At 44.3% G+C, this 17,223-nt stretch overlaps 1 protein-coding gene across 50 annotated transcripts in view; it reads right to left on the reverse strand.

Annotated features, from left to right (window-relative positions):
- The window catches only part of CYRIB (CYFIP related Rac1 interactor B), a 175,930-nt gene that overhangs the window by 97,278 nt on the left and 61,429 nt on the right, over positions 1-17,223 (reverse strand). For 12 of the 50 annotated variants that reach the window (XM_065519630.2, XM_005564072.5, XM_073999448.1 and 9 more), the window contains exon 1: positions 3,836-4,041. The exons of the other annotated variants lie outside the window; for them this stretch is intronic. The gene's annotated coding sequence lies outside the window, so the exon portion shown is untranslated. Of the gene's footprint in view, positions 1-3,835; positions 4,042-17,223 lie in introns of those variants that run through there. 50 annotated transcript variants of the gene reach the window in all.

Below are 17,223 nucleotides of genomic sequence, written 5' to 3' on the forward strand. Positions count from 1 at the left end.
ATCTCTGCATTAAGTCTTCTCCTTAAAATCACACAATATCTTTAAAAGTAGTCATTCTGACCCATGGTACCATTATCCAGATGTGAAGGTGTGTTGCAAGAAATGTTTATATTTAAATAATCAAAATTCTAACAATGATTTCTTTGTTTAAAAAGTTTACAAATGTGACTCAGTTGCATTCTAATTACTTGCACAAGTGGGAAAGGGGTGAAACTACAGCTAGCTGTCAGTCCTGTATATGCTTACAGGAGAGTACAGAACAAGTGAACATTATCCATCCTCCATGGCAGCTGAAAAAGAAAAAGTTTTGAGATTTGCTGTTTTAAGTATGTTTTACAAATACTTCATATAAAATATCAGATTAGTACACTGAAATAGAATTTAAGTAAATGTGATGGGTTCAAATGCCGGTCTTCAACATCTCCCACTTGAGAGTATACTTGACAAGTATACGGAATTGGAAATATTTAATTATGATTAATGGCATACCTCTAACCTAAGCTCTCTGAGCCTTACTTTCCTCATGTTAATTAGGAATTAAATAGAAGTTAAACTACACATTGCAGAGTTGTTATAAAACTAACCTAATGGTTAAAAGGAATCTGGCATATAGTAGGTGTTCAATATTACAGCATAATTAAGAGCTAGGATTTAGTGAACTGATCATAATACAGAATGAGCTCACACATCCAACAACATTTATGTGGACTTTCAGAAACTCTAAATGCACAAGAAATTATTTGAATTCACTGTTGTTCTTGAATGCTGATAAGATACATATATCAAATGCCCATTCTAAGCAAATAAATCCATTCTATGCACTAAAGTACAACACAAAATCATATCTATACTTCCTCACCCAAAGATCTCAAAGCAAATTAAATAACCCAATATAGCAGTCTTTTTTTTTTTTTTTTTTTTTTTTTTTTTGAGATGGAGTCTTGCTCTGTCGCCCAGGCTGGAGTGCAGTGGCGCCATCCTGGTTCACTGCAAGCTCCACCTCCGAGGTTCACGCCATTTTCCTGCCGAAGCCTCCCAAGTAGCTGGGACTTACAGGCGCCCACCACCACACCCAGCTAATTTTTTTGTATTTTTAGTAGAGACGAGGTTTCACCGTGTTAGCCAGGATGGTCTCGATCTCCTGACCTCGTGATCAGCCCGACTCGGCCTCCCAAAGTGTTGGGATTACAGGCGTGAGCCACTGCATCCGGCCAGCAGTCTTAAAAATATACAAGATACCTGAAAAAAACTACAGTTCAGAGCAATCAACATCTTTTTCAAAAATTTTTGCCACATAATTACAAAATGCTGTTACAGTCTAAGATTCTTTGACCTTGCCATTAACTCAATTGTTCAAAACATCATTATTAAGTACCCACTATGCACCAGGCAGGCACTGTGCTAAACTCTGGTGTAGTTACAGAAGAGATCAAAAATAGGAGGTATCCCACTAAGTTATTTCCAACTATTACAGTCTTGTTTTCCTTAAACAATGTAAGAGAAAATTGTAAGTTCTTACAGTTGAATGCATTAATACTTAGTAAGAGTCAAGTAACCTCAAATAAGTGACAATCCAGTATTTTCCCCCACGGGGACTAGGAGTAAAATAAGCACCCCTCTATACTTCTCCATCAATTGTTATTTACTATATAAAGATAAATGACCATTTCAGATATGAGTGAAATACTCTCAAGAGGGACACTAATTTAACCTGTAAATTTTAAAAACCTGTTTATTCCTGAAGAATTCAGAGAAATGAATTTTAACTTCAATTAGTTTAAATGTCAATCAAAAATCTATCAAAAATAAACTGCATTCACTTAGTTTTACTCAACATCTGAAATTATACTTCTTCTGGGGCAACTAGAATTAACTTACTGACCACGCCTCCCTCTGATCAACCAACCACTTTCTTGGGAGAGAAAAATCTAGCCTCTATCCAATTACATAATCTAAAATTCATACTTTATAGTCTAGAACGTTTTACAAAGCAAGAGGTTCCTCACAAACAGCTACATCACTATTAAAGTTTTAAAGATTTTTAAAGATTATTATCTAGCAAAACTGTTCTGCAAATACATATTCTTTCTCTCTCTCTCTCTCTCTCTCTCTCTCTCTCTGTCTCTCTCTCTCTCGTTAAAAAATCTAACTGTTGAAGTGGTTATCCAAAACCTAAGCAGGGACAAACAGTCAAGTACCTTTTTAACACCAAGCTCCCATAAAACGAAGCTGTTGGAAAATGCTGCCATAAATACTGACAGCAATAGTATCATCATAATAATATGCAGGTAGGTGTGCTTTAGGACTACGAGCCTCTCTTGGAGTTCATTATCATGGATATGAAAGTCACACGAAAAAAAAAGTGCTGTCATTTCATTTTATGAATGCTGATTAGGGAGTTTCAGTTAACTGCAACACTCTACAAACAGGCTATCAAATAAGCCCCAGTTATCAAGCAGTTCTAGACACAAAGCTTCTGTTTCTATTACTAAATACAATTAAAGAATTAAAAGGATCAGTGTGTTTTTCTTGAGGTATATTTGTCTAAAATGATTTGCGATAGTAAGTCACCAAACAGCGAGTGATTGAAATTCCTTTAGCTATATAAAACACTCCTCTGGAATGCCGATCTCCCACACAGTAAGACTTAAAACACACAAAACTGATTGACACACATTTTTCACATAGAGATTAAAAAGGTGGCAAACTCAACACACTTACACAGAAGTAGGAAAAAATGTGTAAGCAAATTCCAAAAACCTTTGTCTTATCCAGAATGGCACTCTGTGGTACTCCAAGTATTCGGGCATTTCATCAGTATTCTGAACACAGGGGGTACTCAAAAAATGTTGTTGACAGATGAGACATGAAATATCACCAACAAACATTTCTACAGCAATGTATTAACAGGTAATGTTGCAAATCAGTCAAGGGACCAAGTGAGGAGGAATCCAGAGGAGTAGAAAGAATAATCATCTGCCAAATTTTACACTCAGAGGAAATTAATCCATCATAGAAGTCTTCCAGGAAAAAAAAAAAAAGGTACTCAGTATGACCCAGAATAGCCAGGAGATTAAAACACACGCACCCGCGCGCGCGCGCGCGCACACATACACAGCAATTGCCACTTTCACTACAGTTTGACAGTTATAGATTTGGGTAATTATAGTAGAAATTGCGTGTTTGGAAACAAACTAAGACCACACCCTAAGACTGAGAATCTGGACTTTAAACGTTGAGCATTAATTAAAAGGACAACGCAGTATCTAAGTTGGAAGGTCTGGCCGCGCAGGTGGAAGGCGAAGTGATGGGGAGCGATAAAGACACCAACTTCAACACCAGTGACCAGGACTGGGTGTTGAGGCGTGGCGAAGACCGGAGGAGAAGGGGGTGTGGAGCTGGGGACAGGAAGAGGGGATGAGGAGGAGGAAAAGCGGCCGCGAAGAGGAAGGAGTGGTGGGAGTCGGGATGGGGTGGGGGGACAACGCCGACGCGGGAGGGACGAGCCGGGGAGCAAGGAGTCACCGGCGGGCGCAGGATCTGGGGTGGGAGGGGGCGGCGAGAGCGCGCTGGAGGTGCCAGTGGAAGGAAGGGGGCGGAAGAAAGGAAGACCCGAATGAATGAGCGCCGGGGGCAGGCCGGGGCCGCGGGGCCGGAGAGGAAGCGGCCCCGGGGCGCCGCGGGGCCGGGGGCGGGCCCAGCGCGCCTGGGAAGGAGGAAGCCCAGCGCCAGCGCGGGCCCCGCCGCACCCGCCTCTTCGCCAAAATGGGGTCGCGAAGCAGGAAAGCGAGGAGTGTGAGGGAAGAGGGGAAAATGGCAAAAACCAATCACTCACCCTCCGCTCGAGCCTCCAGACGCTCTCAGTCCCGCTCCTCCGCCCTCCTCGAGCCGCAGAGGCGGCTCCTCAGCGGCGCTAGGGGGAGCCCCGGGTCCGGAGCGGGGGAGCGGCAGCAGCCGGACCGGGAGCCCCTCAGCACCTGCCCCTGTGGCGGAGCCGCAACAAGCCAAGCGGCAGCGGCGGCGGCTCCGAGCGGGGAGGGCAAGTGACCCGGATGTACAGGGTAACGACGAGGAGGGGGAGGGGGGAATGCCAGGAAGTGAGGGCGCCGCGGACCTGTCCGGCCGTGCGCATGCGTCGCACGCCCGCCCCGCAAGGTAAATCCTTAGCCTATCTTCTCCGCCCCTCCTCCCCGCCCCTCCCGAAGGGGCGGGGCGAATCCGGAGACAGGTGGTCGGCGGGCGCGGCGTGCTGTGGAAGGAGGCGTGGCCACCCCCTTGCACCCTCCCCGCCTACTTAAAGGGGCAGCACCTTCGCGCCGAGATAGCTTCTGAGTGGGTTGGGGTCTTCCAGCCTTTCTGAGGTACAGATGGGAAACGGAGGTTCAGAGGTGGCGGTGACCTGCCTCGTCAGCGGGCTTGGAAATGGCAGGAACTGGACATCGGGACTCGATGCTGAGCCCTGCGAAGTTGCCATACCCCACGCCTGGAACCGCTAGGCTGCGGGGCCCGCCTTTCCCCCTCGGGTCAGGTACTGAGCCTCGCCCGCGATTCCCAGAGCGGCACGTGTGCCTGGCAGACGCCCAGCGCCAGGAGACTGCACCGTTACCGCCTGCGATGGTATCGCGGAGACGCCCTTGGGAGGTGAAAAATGATCATTCTGAGAACAACAATTAGACTCCACTTACAACACTCTCAGATAAATCAGACCCCTGTTCTGGGGTCGACTCTGGGCAAAAATATCTAGAGGGTAGAAACTTGGATGTGACAGAGGGCGCAGCCTCTTAATTCCCTAATTCCCCTTTAACTCTTTGAACATAAATGATCCCTTCCCCTTTACAGACAAAAACAGAACATTCCATCTAGCTAGCTTCTCCTAATCCTGTTATAAAGCTGATTTTTTTTTTTTTCATTAACACTAAAGGGGAGAAGATGACAATGTTATCTCTCCCAGGGTTGTTTTCAGTTTGACAGCCGAGCAGATCACTAAGATGGAGGTAAATGATTATGAACATTTTGGGGTCACAGGCCCAACTGAAAATCCCGTAAAAGTATGGACTTTTCCCCCCAGTAAAACACATACATGCACACACGTTTGCATAACATATCAAGAGTTTCATGCAACCAAGGAGCCTATCCATGAAATCCTGATTATGAACGAAGCTCTAGTCAAGGCGCTAAAGTTCCAGTAACTATCTGCGCCTTACTGTATGGGCCAAGAAATCACTCCTTGCCACAAAACACAGAAGGGCAGCCCTTACCTTATTTAGCCTTTTTGTCTTCCTCTTGAGTTATGTAGAAACCAAATGGTATGTAACATGGTGGGCATATTACTTAGAAACGTGTTGAGTCATGGAGAGATGAAGTGGCTTTTTCAAGGCATACACTAGGGGCAACATTCCTAGGCCTCAGACTTTTACCTTAATTATCATACTTCAGGAGGATTCAGGGGTTCTATATTGTAGCTCTTATAATTCTGGTCAATTTCAATGAAACGGAAGGAGATGTTTGTTTGTTTGTTTTGTGACAGTCTTGCTGTCACCTAGGCTGGAGTGCAGTGGCGCGGTATCAGCTAACTGCAACCTCCACCTCCCAGGTTGAAGCGATTCTCCTGTCTCAGCCTCCCAAGTAGCTGGGATTACAGGCGCACGCCACAATGCCCGGCTAGTTTTTTGTATTTAAGTAGAGACGGGGGTTTCACCATGTTGCCCAGGCTGCTCTGGAACTCCTGAGCTCAGGCAATCCACCTGCCTCAGCCTCCCAAAGTGCTAGGATTACAGGCATGAGCCACCGCGCCTGGCTGGAGATTATGTTTTGCAAATGTTGATGCTGATAGAAAAGTCCTCATAATCCAAGAAGCTTGGTCCACTTGTCTGACATACTGACATCCAACCTCAGATAACCTGGGTTCAGATGGACCACTGTCCTCAATGTGAACCAGAGGAGGAGTTCATACACGTGCACAGTCCCTTAGATATGAGCTCTGAGTAACCACAAACCTCCTAACCCTATCTCCCACCAAAAGCAGAAATCTTTCATAGTATCTTTAACACGTGAATATCTAGTTCAGCTCCAATATCTCCAACTATAGGGAGCTCATTACTGCAATCATCAGCCTTTGACTATGAGAAACCTCTTTTACAGTAAGCTGATGCACAACAATTTTCATCCGCTGTCCTAATTTTATCTATGGAGAGCAATATAGACATGACGCTGGCCTAGGGAGCTTACAGTCCAGCAAAGAAGCAGTCCACTGAGAAGTGATAATAATAAAATACTGGACCAGGTACAGTGGCTCACGCCTGTAATCCTAGCACTTTGGGAGGCCGAAGCAGTGGATCACGAGGTCAGGAGTTCGAGACCAGCCAGGCCAACACGGTGAAACCCCATCTCTACTAAAAATACAAAAATTAGCTGGGCGTGGTGGCAGGAGCCTGTAATCCTAGCTACTCAGGAGGCTGAGGCAGGAGAATCGCTTGAACCCAGGAGGTGGAGGTTGCAGTGAGCCGAGATCTTGCCACTGCACTCCAGCCTTGATGACAAGAGCGAAATGCATCTCGAAAAATAATAATAGTAACAAAATACGATGAGTCCTGTGAGGAACATGGAATGCCCCTCTCAGATGCACCTTTCTCCTTAGCTGCCCTGGGCCCATTCCTGCCATGTACAAGAACTCACAAGTTCTTCCATTATCCCATGTGGGAATTCCCTGAAAGAGGAAGCTGGCTCAGAAAACAAGACCCCTATGAGAAGTGCTGAACTTATTCTACAATCCTTTCTTCATCATTGTGCATGAATGTAATCACATTTTCTCTGAGGTCAAAGCTTTCAAAGATTTATGTTGAAAAATTGAACAAAAGATGCAAAAAAAAAAAAAAGGCTTACATAAGAGCACTAGTCTCTTGATGATTTACGCATTGTGGATAGCTGTACACTGTACTAAACTCTAAGCTCTTGACTTGTTTTCTTCTTTTGCTTTTTCACAACCATCCTATATGGTACTATTATCAGGCCCATTTTATAAATGAGGCAACCGAAACTCCGTATGTGACAGATCCAGGATTCAAACCCAATCTGTCAACTCCACAGTTTCTATGGACACTGCATTGTCTCTATTTTTTTAAATGTCACAAGGTCCTGTGGCTTTCCTGCAGTGCTGTTTTCTTGGAAACTTTTATTGATTATTAAATCAGTTTTAAAACACTATAGAGAATAAATGGTTTCACTCAATCATTGATTCATTCAATCAACACACATTCTTGCCCCCCTACCCCCACCCCGCTACTGTGTCCTAGGCATCAGGCTGAGGGTCTGGGAAGAAGGACAGTAAGACATCGAGTTCCTGCTCCAGAGGGGCTGCGAGTTTAGTGAAAGGACAGGCTGTCATTCTTGCACTTAAAACAAAGCATGACTCCTTATAATTCAGAAGGGTAGAGGAACCAACTTTCCCTGGGACAACTGTGAAGGCTTCACAAAGAATAGGACCTTTGGCCAGGGGCAGTGGCTCACACCTATAATCCCAGTATTTTGGGAGGCTGAGGCAGGCAGGTCACTTTGGGCCAGGAGTTGGAGACGGCCTGACTAACATGGTGAAACCCCATCTCTACCAAACAAAACAAAACAAAACAAAACAAAAACAAATTAAACGAACATGGTGGCACATGCCTCTGTAATCCCAGCTACTTGGGAGGCTGAGGCAGGAGAATCACTTGAATCCAAGAGGCAGAGGTTGCAATGAGCCAAGATTGCACCACTGCACTCCAGCCTGGGCAACAGAGTGAGACTCCATCTCAGGAAAAAAAAAAAAAAAAAAAAAAGAATGGGACCTCTGAGCTTGGTCTTGAAGGGAAGGGGAAAGGGCCAAGAAGAAAATACGGGGGCCAAGGGTTGGGGGGGATTGTGGGGGTGCTGTGACACACTGAGATTGTAAAGGACATCACACACCACCCTAAGAAGTTTGAGCTTGCCTTCTGAAGGCAACCACAAGTAGAGACGCTTCTAACCAAGGGAGACACATAATCAGATATGTTTTATATCAGAATCACTCTGACCACAGGGTCCAATATGGACTACAGTGGTAGAGAGAACATAGGGCCAGCAAACCACTTAAGAGGCTGCTGTGGGGTCCAGGAGAGGGATAAGGAGAGAGCCTGCACAAGGAAACTGGTAGTGAAGATGAAGAACAGGCACCGGAATTAAGATGCTAACTGATGCAGAATCTGCAAGTTCAATCTGGGGGAAGAGGAGACTGGGGTTGTCGGGATGACCCAGAGGCTCCTGGCTTAGTAAACTGGATGGTGACACCACGTGATATCAATACTTTTACACAGTTTTCAGTCCTCTTATCTTCCAGTCTTTATCCATGTAAATGCACGTTGCTTTGCCAGGTGCGGTGGCTCACATTTGTAATCCCAGGAGTTTGGGAGGCCAATGCGGGCAGATCACTTGAGGCCAGGAGTTCGAGACCAGCCTGGCCAACATGGTGAAACCCTGTCTCTACTAAAAATACAAAAATTAGCCAGGCGTGGTGGCACATGCTTGTATTCCCAGCTATTCTGAAGGCTGAGGCAGGAGAATCGCTTGAGCCCAGGAGGCAGAGGTTGCAGTAAGCTGATATCCCACCACTGCACTCCAGCCTGGGCAACAGACTGAGACTCTGTCTCAAAAAAATAAAAAACAAAAATAAATAAATAAATAAATAAAGGCACATTGCTTTCACTGGTTTCTTCAGATATGTGCAACTCTTTCCCAATACTTTCTCATATTTCTACACACTCACATCTATCATTTTAATGACTACAGAGTATTTCATCATACTGAAATACCTCAGTTTCTTTCAGTTGCTAAAGTTCCACACCCTACATGGCTGGTTTACCCCCTAGACTCATTTGGCTTTGGGTATTTTGCAAGGGATGAGTTGATCCTCTAGGGAAAAAGAGCCTTTAGGCAAAAGGTATTGGAGAAGTGTGGCCTCGAGGGTCAGGGAAGCTGCAACTCTCCTGGGAGGGGCCTGGGCAACCGCATTCCTGTATTGCAGGTAGAAAATGCAGAACTATGGAAAAGAACCTGTCATCCACGGGGAGCCTGAGGTCCAGTTCTCTACAGAAGCTGGTTCTCATGTCCTAACCTCCCTAATCCATTTGTTCATCCATGTGTTCATATATTCACTCCTTCTAAGCATTCCTGTGAATTCAGAGAGCAACACAGCAAAGCTGAAACCACCTTTACGCTCTGGATGTAACCTGGTCAGGCTTTGAAACCTGCTCTACAGCTTACACAAGTTATTCAACATCTGAAAGCATCAGTTTCCCCCACAAGTCTGTTGTGTTAACTCAGAGAAAACTTGTAAAATGCTAGGGACTGAACTAGGCACAGACTAAACTCAATAACTGTTTTCAGTCTTGGTTTTCTCCTTAGGCTTTTTTGACTCCCACCACTGTACCTTGAGTTTCTTTTTTTCTATTTGTATTTATTTATCTTTTTGAAACAGAGTCTTGCTCTGTCGCCCCAGGCTGGAGGGCTGTCAAGCGATCTCCACTCACTGCAGCCTCCGCCTCCCGGGTTCAAGCGATTCTCCTGCCTCAGCCTCCTGAGTGAGTAGCTGGGATTACAGGCATGTGCCACCACACCTGGCTAATTTTTGCATTTTTAATAGAGATGGGTTTCACCATGTTGGCCAGGCTGGTGTTAAACTCCTGACCTCAGCTGATCCGCCCACCTTGGCCTCCTAAAGTGCTGGGAATACAGGCGTGAGCCACTGTGCCCGGCTGTACCTTGAGTTTCTGACCAAACCCACTGGGCAACCATTCATGAGCTGGAGCTCAGGTTCTGAATCTGCCAGAGTGAAGTACACCCACTCACTTGATCTTCGCTTCCTTTCTGTGAAATGGGGATAAGACCGTCTGCTTCTCAGAAATGTTGGGAAGCTCTCATGAAGACTGTATAAGAAAATACTTTCAAGGCTCCAAAGCACTATATCATTATTGACTGTTAACTGCTATTAGAGACATTCTGTTTTCTTTGTTTTTCCTTTTAAAAAACTCTGACCTCAGCATAAGCTCCCTGGATTGTAATTACCGGGTCAAAGGATCTGAACATTTTTATGGTTCCTGATTTGTTGTTGCCCAGTTGTCCTTAGAGAAGACTACATTTTGCTGCCAGCCTTCACTCAAAGACATCTTTCAGTATGGTTCAGCACCTAGAGGATAGTTTTCGCTGCCTCTGTATCCCGTCTCACTCCTCAATTGAACGTTCAGGGAGTTCTATCAACTGATACTCTCTTCCTTTTCACAGGATGAATGAACACCGAATCCTTGAGGAAAAAGACATCTCCAAACATTTCCACCATAGTCAGGGACTCCAGTGTTACCTTAGGGATGAAGACTCCACGGATATTTAATGAAGAAAGGGGAAGAGGGCAGGGGACACAGGCCTGAGAATCTCCTGGGAAGGGCTAGAAGCTCATCCAGCATTGAAAGATGACATCAGAGCCGCTATTCAAAAAGAGCCCAAGTAAGAAGGCAACCAATCAAACTGACACCTTCCTGTTATTTAGCAAAACATTAACCAATCTCACAGGAGCCATAAAGCTGTCCCCCGAGTTACAAGGTTTATCTCTGAGCCTCCATCACATTTGCAAATCTAACATATTTCTCACAAGTGGGGCAACTCCAAGTCTCATTTCCCCAACCCTTCAGGTAACCTGCAGGAAGAAAACAGGGTCCCACCGCCTCACACTGGCTGTTCTCTTCTGTACCTCGAGTACACTTTCCAGTACTCACTTGGCTGTTTGTCAGCCTTCAGGTTCAAAGCGGTTCCCCCATCACCATTCCAAAGGTGAACCCCCCCGACCTTCACTCATTCCCTAGCATGTCACTGGTGTTTTTCCTTCACAGCGCTTATCACAAACACTAATTCTTTCCTTTTTTTTTTTTTTTTTTTGAGAGAGAATCTCGCTGTGTCACCTAGGCTAGAGTGCAGTGGTGCGATCTCAGCTCACTGCAACCTCCACCTCTCAGGTTCAGGTTCAGGTGATTCTCCTGCCTCAGCCTCCCGAGTGGCTGGGACTACAGGCACAAGCCATCATGCTCAGATAATTTTTTCGTGTTTTTAGTAGAGACGGGGTTTTGCCATGTTGGCCAAGCTGGTCTCAAACTCCTGACTTCGAGTGATCCTCCTGCCTTGGTTTCCCAAAGTGTTGGGATTATAGGTGTCAGCTACCGCACCCAGTCTCTAATTATTTTACATTTTTAGCTTAAAAATGTTTTAACTAAAAAAAAAACAAAGAAATAAACAACCAAAAACCACCTCTTGTTACAATGTCAGCTGTGACGCCAGAGACGGAGCCATCACTGTGCCCACTGCAGTTCCTGCCACGGTGCCCGGACCCTAGGAGAGCCTCCCTAAATATGTTGAATGAATGGATAAAAAAAGGGAGGACCCAAGCAGTAAATGAGGTGCCCCGATGCACTATGCACCCTGATTCTATGAGTAATACATATTGATTGCAGCAAAAAAATTTGAAAATACATATGAGCAAATGAAAGAAAATATAAACACCCATGATCCAACCACCCACACCATATGGACAACCTTCCAAATGTTTTTCCTGTCTATATCTAGATAAACGCAGCACATATTTTTATTAAAATGGTTCATTTACTGAATTGTAATCTGCTGTCTTTCATCTCACAGTGTATCTTTATCAACCTTCCTTAATAAAGGAACGTCAGCCACACCACTGTTAAAGGCTATATAATACTCCCCTGTGCGGCTAAACCATGAAGTGTTGAATGAATCTGGAGTTCAGCTGAGGGGAGGTTTCTTCAATGTCAATAAAGGTAAAATGCTTTATTCCAGCACTTCCCCCTTGCCAAGTTTCCCATTTTTTCCCTCTGTGTTTGTATTGCTTTAGAGCTGTATTTCTACAGAACTGTATTCCCCACCGCCCATTCACCACCTGGAGTTATTAGAGTCCTTGTCAACTAGAGAAGCAAAATTGTTTGCAGCCGGAAAAGCTGACGTATGACGAAGCAAGGACGATGCCTTGAAGTTCAAATTGGGAATCTGCTGCTGATACAGGAAACAGAAATGAAGAGTGTGCTTTCTTGCCAAGATTTGAATAGGGAGAAGAGGAAAAGATTTTCTGCACGCCTTCACTTTTTCCCAAGCCCTACCCTCGAGGAGAGTTTTTTCCCAAGGGATAGGCTGTTCCCCCATGCTGACTGATGCTGTAAGCAGTTTGCAGACCAAGCCCGTGGCTCCATTTACAGACTCACTGGCTGCATAAAAATCCAAGAGGGCATGCTCAGAATGTGCCACCCCTTCCACTAACAGCTCTTTCAGCCCCTGCTGTGGTTCAGCAGCACAAAGGACTGCTCACTTGGCATGTTTAGCTCTGATAATTCCATTCCTTCCATCAGGAAGAGGCACAGGCACAGAAGGGCGTCACCTGAAGGAAGGGACAAGATGCCATAAAATCATAGATGGCTCCAGAGGAACAGTAGGGAGAAAAATGGCTGGGTGGGCCATTCATTTCTGAGCTTCACCCCACTGTGACCCCAAAACCTACAGAGAGGTTAGTTCATCTCTGCTTTTCCACCCACCTTACATAGTACACCATCAGAATTAGATGAAGTCTTTGCCTATAGAAAAAGAGAATTCCAGGTGGTGGCTCATGCCTGTAATCCCAGCACTTTGGGAGGCCAAGGTGGGAGGACTGCTTGAGCCCAGAAATGCTTGAGACCAGCCTGGGCAACATGACGAGACCCTGTCCGTAGAAAAAAATTAAAAACAAAGGAAAATTAGCCGAGTATCGTGGTGTGAGCCTGTGGTCCCAGTTACTTGGGAGGCTGAGGCAAGAGGATTGTTTTGGCTCATAAGGTCAAGGATGTAGTGGGTTGTGATTGCACTAATGCACTCCAGCCTAGGCGGCAGGGTGGGACCCTGTCTCAAAAGAAAAGAAAAAGAGAATTCTTAATTTTGTCCAGAGTCATTAATTTATCAATGACATTTTAAAAGATTGATAAACTATACTAATTTATCAATGCCCTTAAAAAAAAGATTTTTTGTGTGTTTTACAGAAAGACCATCATTAGAAGACAAAAGGATTTAATCTGAAATATAATGACAGAAGGAACTATTATCACCAATAACCTCTGATCAATCGCTTAGTTTCTGCCAGTATTATAGAAAGTGATTTCTACCCATTTATAATGTAATCCTTACAACATTATGAAAGATATTTTATTACCTCCCTGTTTTCAGGTGAGAAAATGGAGGCACAAACAGTTCAAGTACTTTGCCATAGGTCACATACCTACGAGGAGGTGAACCAGGATTCTAGACCAAGTCTTAGCTCCCTGCTTTGCATAAATAATTCCATCTGCCTTGCTTCCCCACTCCTTTTTCCTTTCTGTAAACATTAACTAAATCCCTCAGTGTCCAAGCTCCACCTGAAATACTACACTAAGCCTGGGCATGGTGGCTCATGCCTGTAATCCCAGCACTTTGGGAGGCCGAGGTGGGTGGATCACCTGAGGTCGGGAGTTCGAGACCAGCCTGACCAACACATGGAGAAACCCCACCTCTACTAAAAAAAAATACAAAAATTAGCCGGGCGTGGTGGCGCATGCCTGTAATCCTAGCTACTCGGGAGGCTGAGGCAGTTGAATCGCTTGAACCCAGGAGGCGGAGGTTGATTGTGCCATTGCACTCCAGCCTGGGCAACAAGAGCAAAACTCCATCTTAAAAAATAATAATAATAATACTACACTACTTATCTATAAAACAGGCACAATTATCACCTATCTCACTGTGTTACTGTGAGAACTGACTAGAACTTAGGAAATTGCCAATTCCAACTGTCCTTGGCTATACAAAGCAACAATTACATATGAAACATAATCAGTAAAAGGTTGGTAAAACTTAAATGTTTGGTAAACTCTTAAATAAATGTATATACTTGATTATCTTGGTTTTTGACATTTGCTTTTTTTTTCTTAATTGGAGAGTTTGGGGGATTTTTGTTGACAATTGCTGTTTTAATCTTCAGACTCGGAAAGTTGTATATGATAGAAGCTGAGAGTCAGACCCCGGGCTTGGTCAGACTTAAGTTTTAATCCCTTCATTTTCTCAAATATAAAATAAAGTGTCCGGGCATGGTGGCTCATGCCTGTAATCCCAGCACTTTGGGAGGCCACGGCAGATGGATCACCTAAGGTCAGGAGTTCGAGACCAGCCTGGCCAATGTGGCAAAACCTTGTCTCTATTAAAAATACAAAAATTAGCCAGATGTGGTGATGTGTGCCTGTAATCCCAGCTACTTGGGAGGCTGAGACAGGAGAATCGCTTGAACCCAGGAGGCAGAGGTTGCAGTGAGAAGAGACTGTGCCACTGCACTCCAGCCTGGGTGACAGAGCAAGACCGTCTCAAAGAAAAAAAAAAAAAAAAAGAAGAAACTATGGTACTCATTATCAGATGTATATTATTTCATGTAGAATGCTTAGCACAGGGCATAGAAAATTTAAGAGCTCAGTAAATATTAACATTTTCTATTATTTATTATTATTGTTGTTTTTATTAATAGACTTGCTTTCGTTAAGATGCTATTTGTATAAAGCTGCCCACTGCAGCATTATTTTTAATAAAAGCCAGACACAAATTAAATTTCTCACTATAGGGAAATGGCATAGTAGGATTCTGAAAGAACCATCTTTAGAATTAATGAAAATCACTTTAATTAAAATGTAAGCCCCTGCTCTGCTATTTGGGGGCAGTATGATTTTGAGCAAGTCATTTCTTTTATCTGGACCTGTTTCCTCACCTCAGAAATGAAGGGTTTGCTCTCAATGACTCCATGTCCTCTCGTGATTTAAAGTTATATGGTCCTGACCGGACACGGTGGCTCCCGCCTATAATCCCAGCACTTTGGGAGGCCAAGGCAGGCAGATCACTCGAGGTCAGGAGCTTGAGATCAGCCTGGCCAACGTGGCGATACCCCGTCTCTACTAAAAATACAAAAATTAGACAGGTGTGGTGGCGGGCACCTATAGTCCCAGTTACTCAGGAGGCTGAGGCGAGAGAATCGCTTGAGCCTGGGAGGCAGAAGTTGCAGTGAGCTGAGATTGTGCCATTGCACTCCAGCCTAGGCAACAGAGTGAGACTCCATCTCAAAAACAAAACAAAGCAAAAAAATAAGTTATATAGTCCTAAGGTTCTCAATAAATTAAAATCCATCAACATCAAGGACAACATAAAACTGAGGACATAAGAAAATGGTAGAAATAGCCAGGCGCGATGGCTTATGCCTGTAATCCCAACACTTTGGGAAGCCGAGGCAGGCGGATCATGAGGTCAGGAGTTCGAGACCAGCCTGGCCAGCATGGTGAAATCCCCATCTCTACTGAAAATACAAAAAATTAGCTGGGCGTGGTAGCATGTGCCTGTAATCCCAGCTACTTAGGAGGCTGAGGCAGGAGAATTGATTGAACACAGGAGGCGGAGGTTGCAGTGAGCCAAGATTGTGCCACTGTACTCCAGCCTGGGTGACAGAGCGAGACTCCATCTCAAAAAAAAAAAAAAAAAAAAAAAAAAGGTAGAAACACAAGATACTATTTTATGAATATTCCCAATCCTCTTTCACCCTACTCTTTGTTTCCATAACAGTTGTCACCTCCTAACATCATTTGTATTATGTTTATTGTCTTTCTCCATGAACTAGACCTAAGTCCATGACAGTAGGAGTTTATGGCTGGTCTGTCCACGAATGTGTCCCCAGCCCCTGGAACAATGTCTGGCATATAGTAGGAGCTCAGTTAGCATTTGCTGAATTTAAAAATGTGAATATTAAGTTAAAAGAACAAAATACAAAACTACATATATCATAAGATGCAAAATTACACTTATAATTATGTATATTACATGTATATGTATATATATAATAAATATGTAATAAAGTTTTATACATATAATAGAATGCAAAAGTATATATATAATTAATATAAAATATGTAGCCCTATGGGGAAATGGTAGAGAGGGTAAGAGAAGGTAAAACTCAATGATAACAAGATGAATGTGGGAATGAAATAATATTCTTTTTCGTTTTCCTTTAATGTTTTGAACCATTTTGTTTGTCCAAAAAGATGGCATTTTAAAAAGGAAGAGTGTGAACAGGAGAAAAATGGAAGAGAAAAGAAATCAGAAGTGGCCAAGGGAGAGAACCTGATGGAGAAAATGAGGAAAGATAGGAGAGGCCAAAGCAAACAGAAAGCTCATGGCTGGTGGTTACTCTATTAATGGAAATAGAATCACACAGGCAGAAAGAAAAGTAGGTAGATAAAGGAAAGACAATTTACCTTGAACTTTTAATTACAAGCTAATATCTATTAAACTTCTCCTAGGTTGATAGAATTTCCCCATTAACTGCCTCAATCCACAGAAGCTTTGGTAAATTTCAGCACAAAGGAACACTTGGAACTGTTATGTGTTACTGTTCTTTATTCTGAATCTTCTGTTGATCTGCTGCTTTGGAGCTAAGAAGAACGAGGCCCACATTCTAAGACGGGCTGAGTACCACAGGCATTTTCATTAGCCAACTGATCCATCAAGCATTCCATCTAGGGCCACCTACTTGGGGGAACACAGAGTGTAGGAAACAGATTTATTTTCCAGGGGATGACAGGCGCATCACTTACTCCAATACAAAGCAACACACAACTGCCAAATAAATGACACGGACGATATGTCCTGTAAAATTAAAGGGCTAGAAGAGTTCCTTCCAGCGTGGGAAGGTCAGGGGAGAGGGGGCAGGCAGATGTCCAGGGAAGGACTTGTCCTGCACTTTATCCAATAACAGGGACCCTAGTGCTGTTCGTGAGCTGACTCTTGACCCCTCCACCTGGTCCCAACTTGTACTTGAGATCACTTGCTGCTCTTAATGCCTCCGGCCCCCAGCTGCTTGCCTGGGTTCCTCATCACGGCCACGCATTTGCCATTTTGAGCAAACCAGGTCAGATCCCCTGTGCAGGTGCTCTCAACCTCTGTGCTTCTTGTTTACAGGACACACCATCACTGTAATTGTATGGTTATTGTGTGGTTCCTTGAACACTGTGAGCTCCAGGACGGTAGCAGCCATACTGTTTTGTCACCACTGTATCCACAGTGAGAGCACTGAGCCTGGCACAAGGCATGTACTCAACAAACAGCTGCAGCTGGTCAAGGAGATGG

This window comes from Macaca fascicularis, chromosome 8 (assembly GCF_037993035.2).
Source record: "Macaca fascicularis isolate 582-1 chromosome 8, T2T-MFA8v1.1".
Classification (NCBI taxonomy): domain Eukaryota; kingdom Metazoa; phylum Chordata; class Mammalia; order Primates; family Cercopithecidae; genus Macaca; species Macaca fascicularis.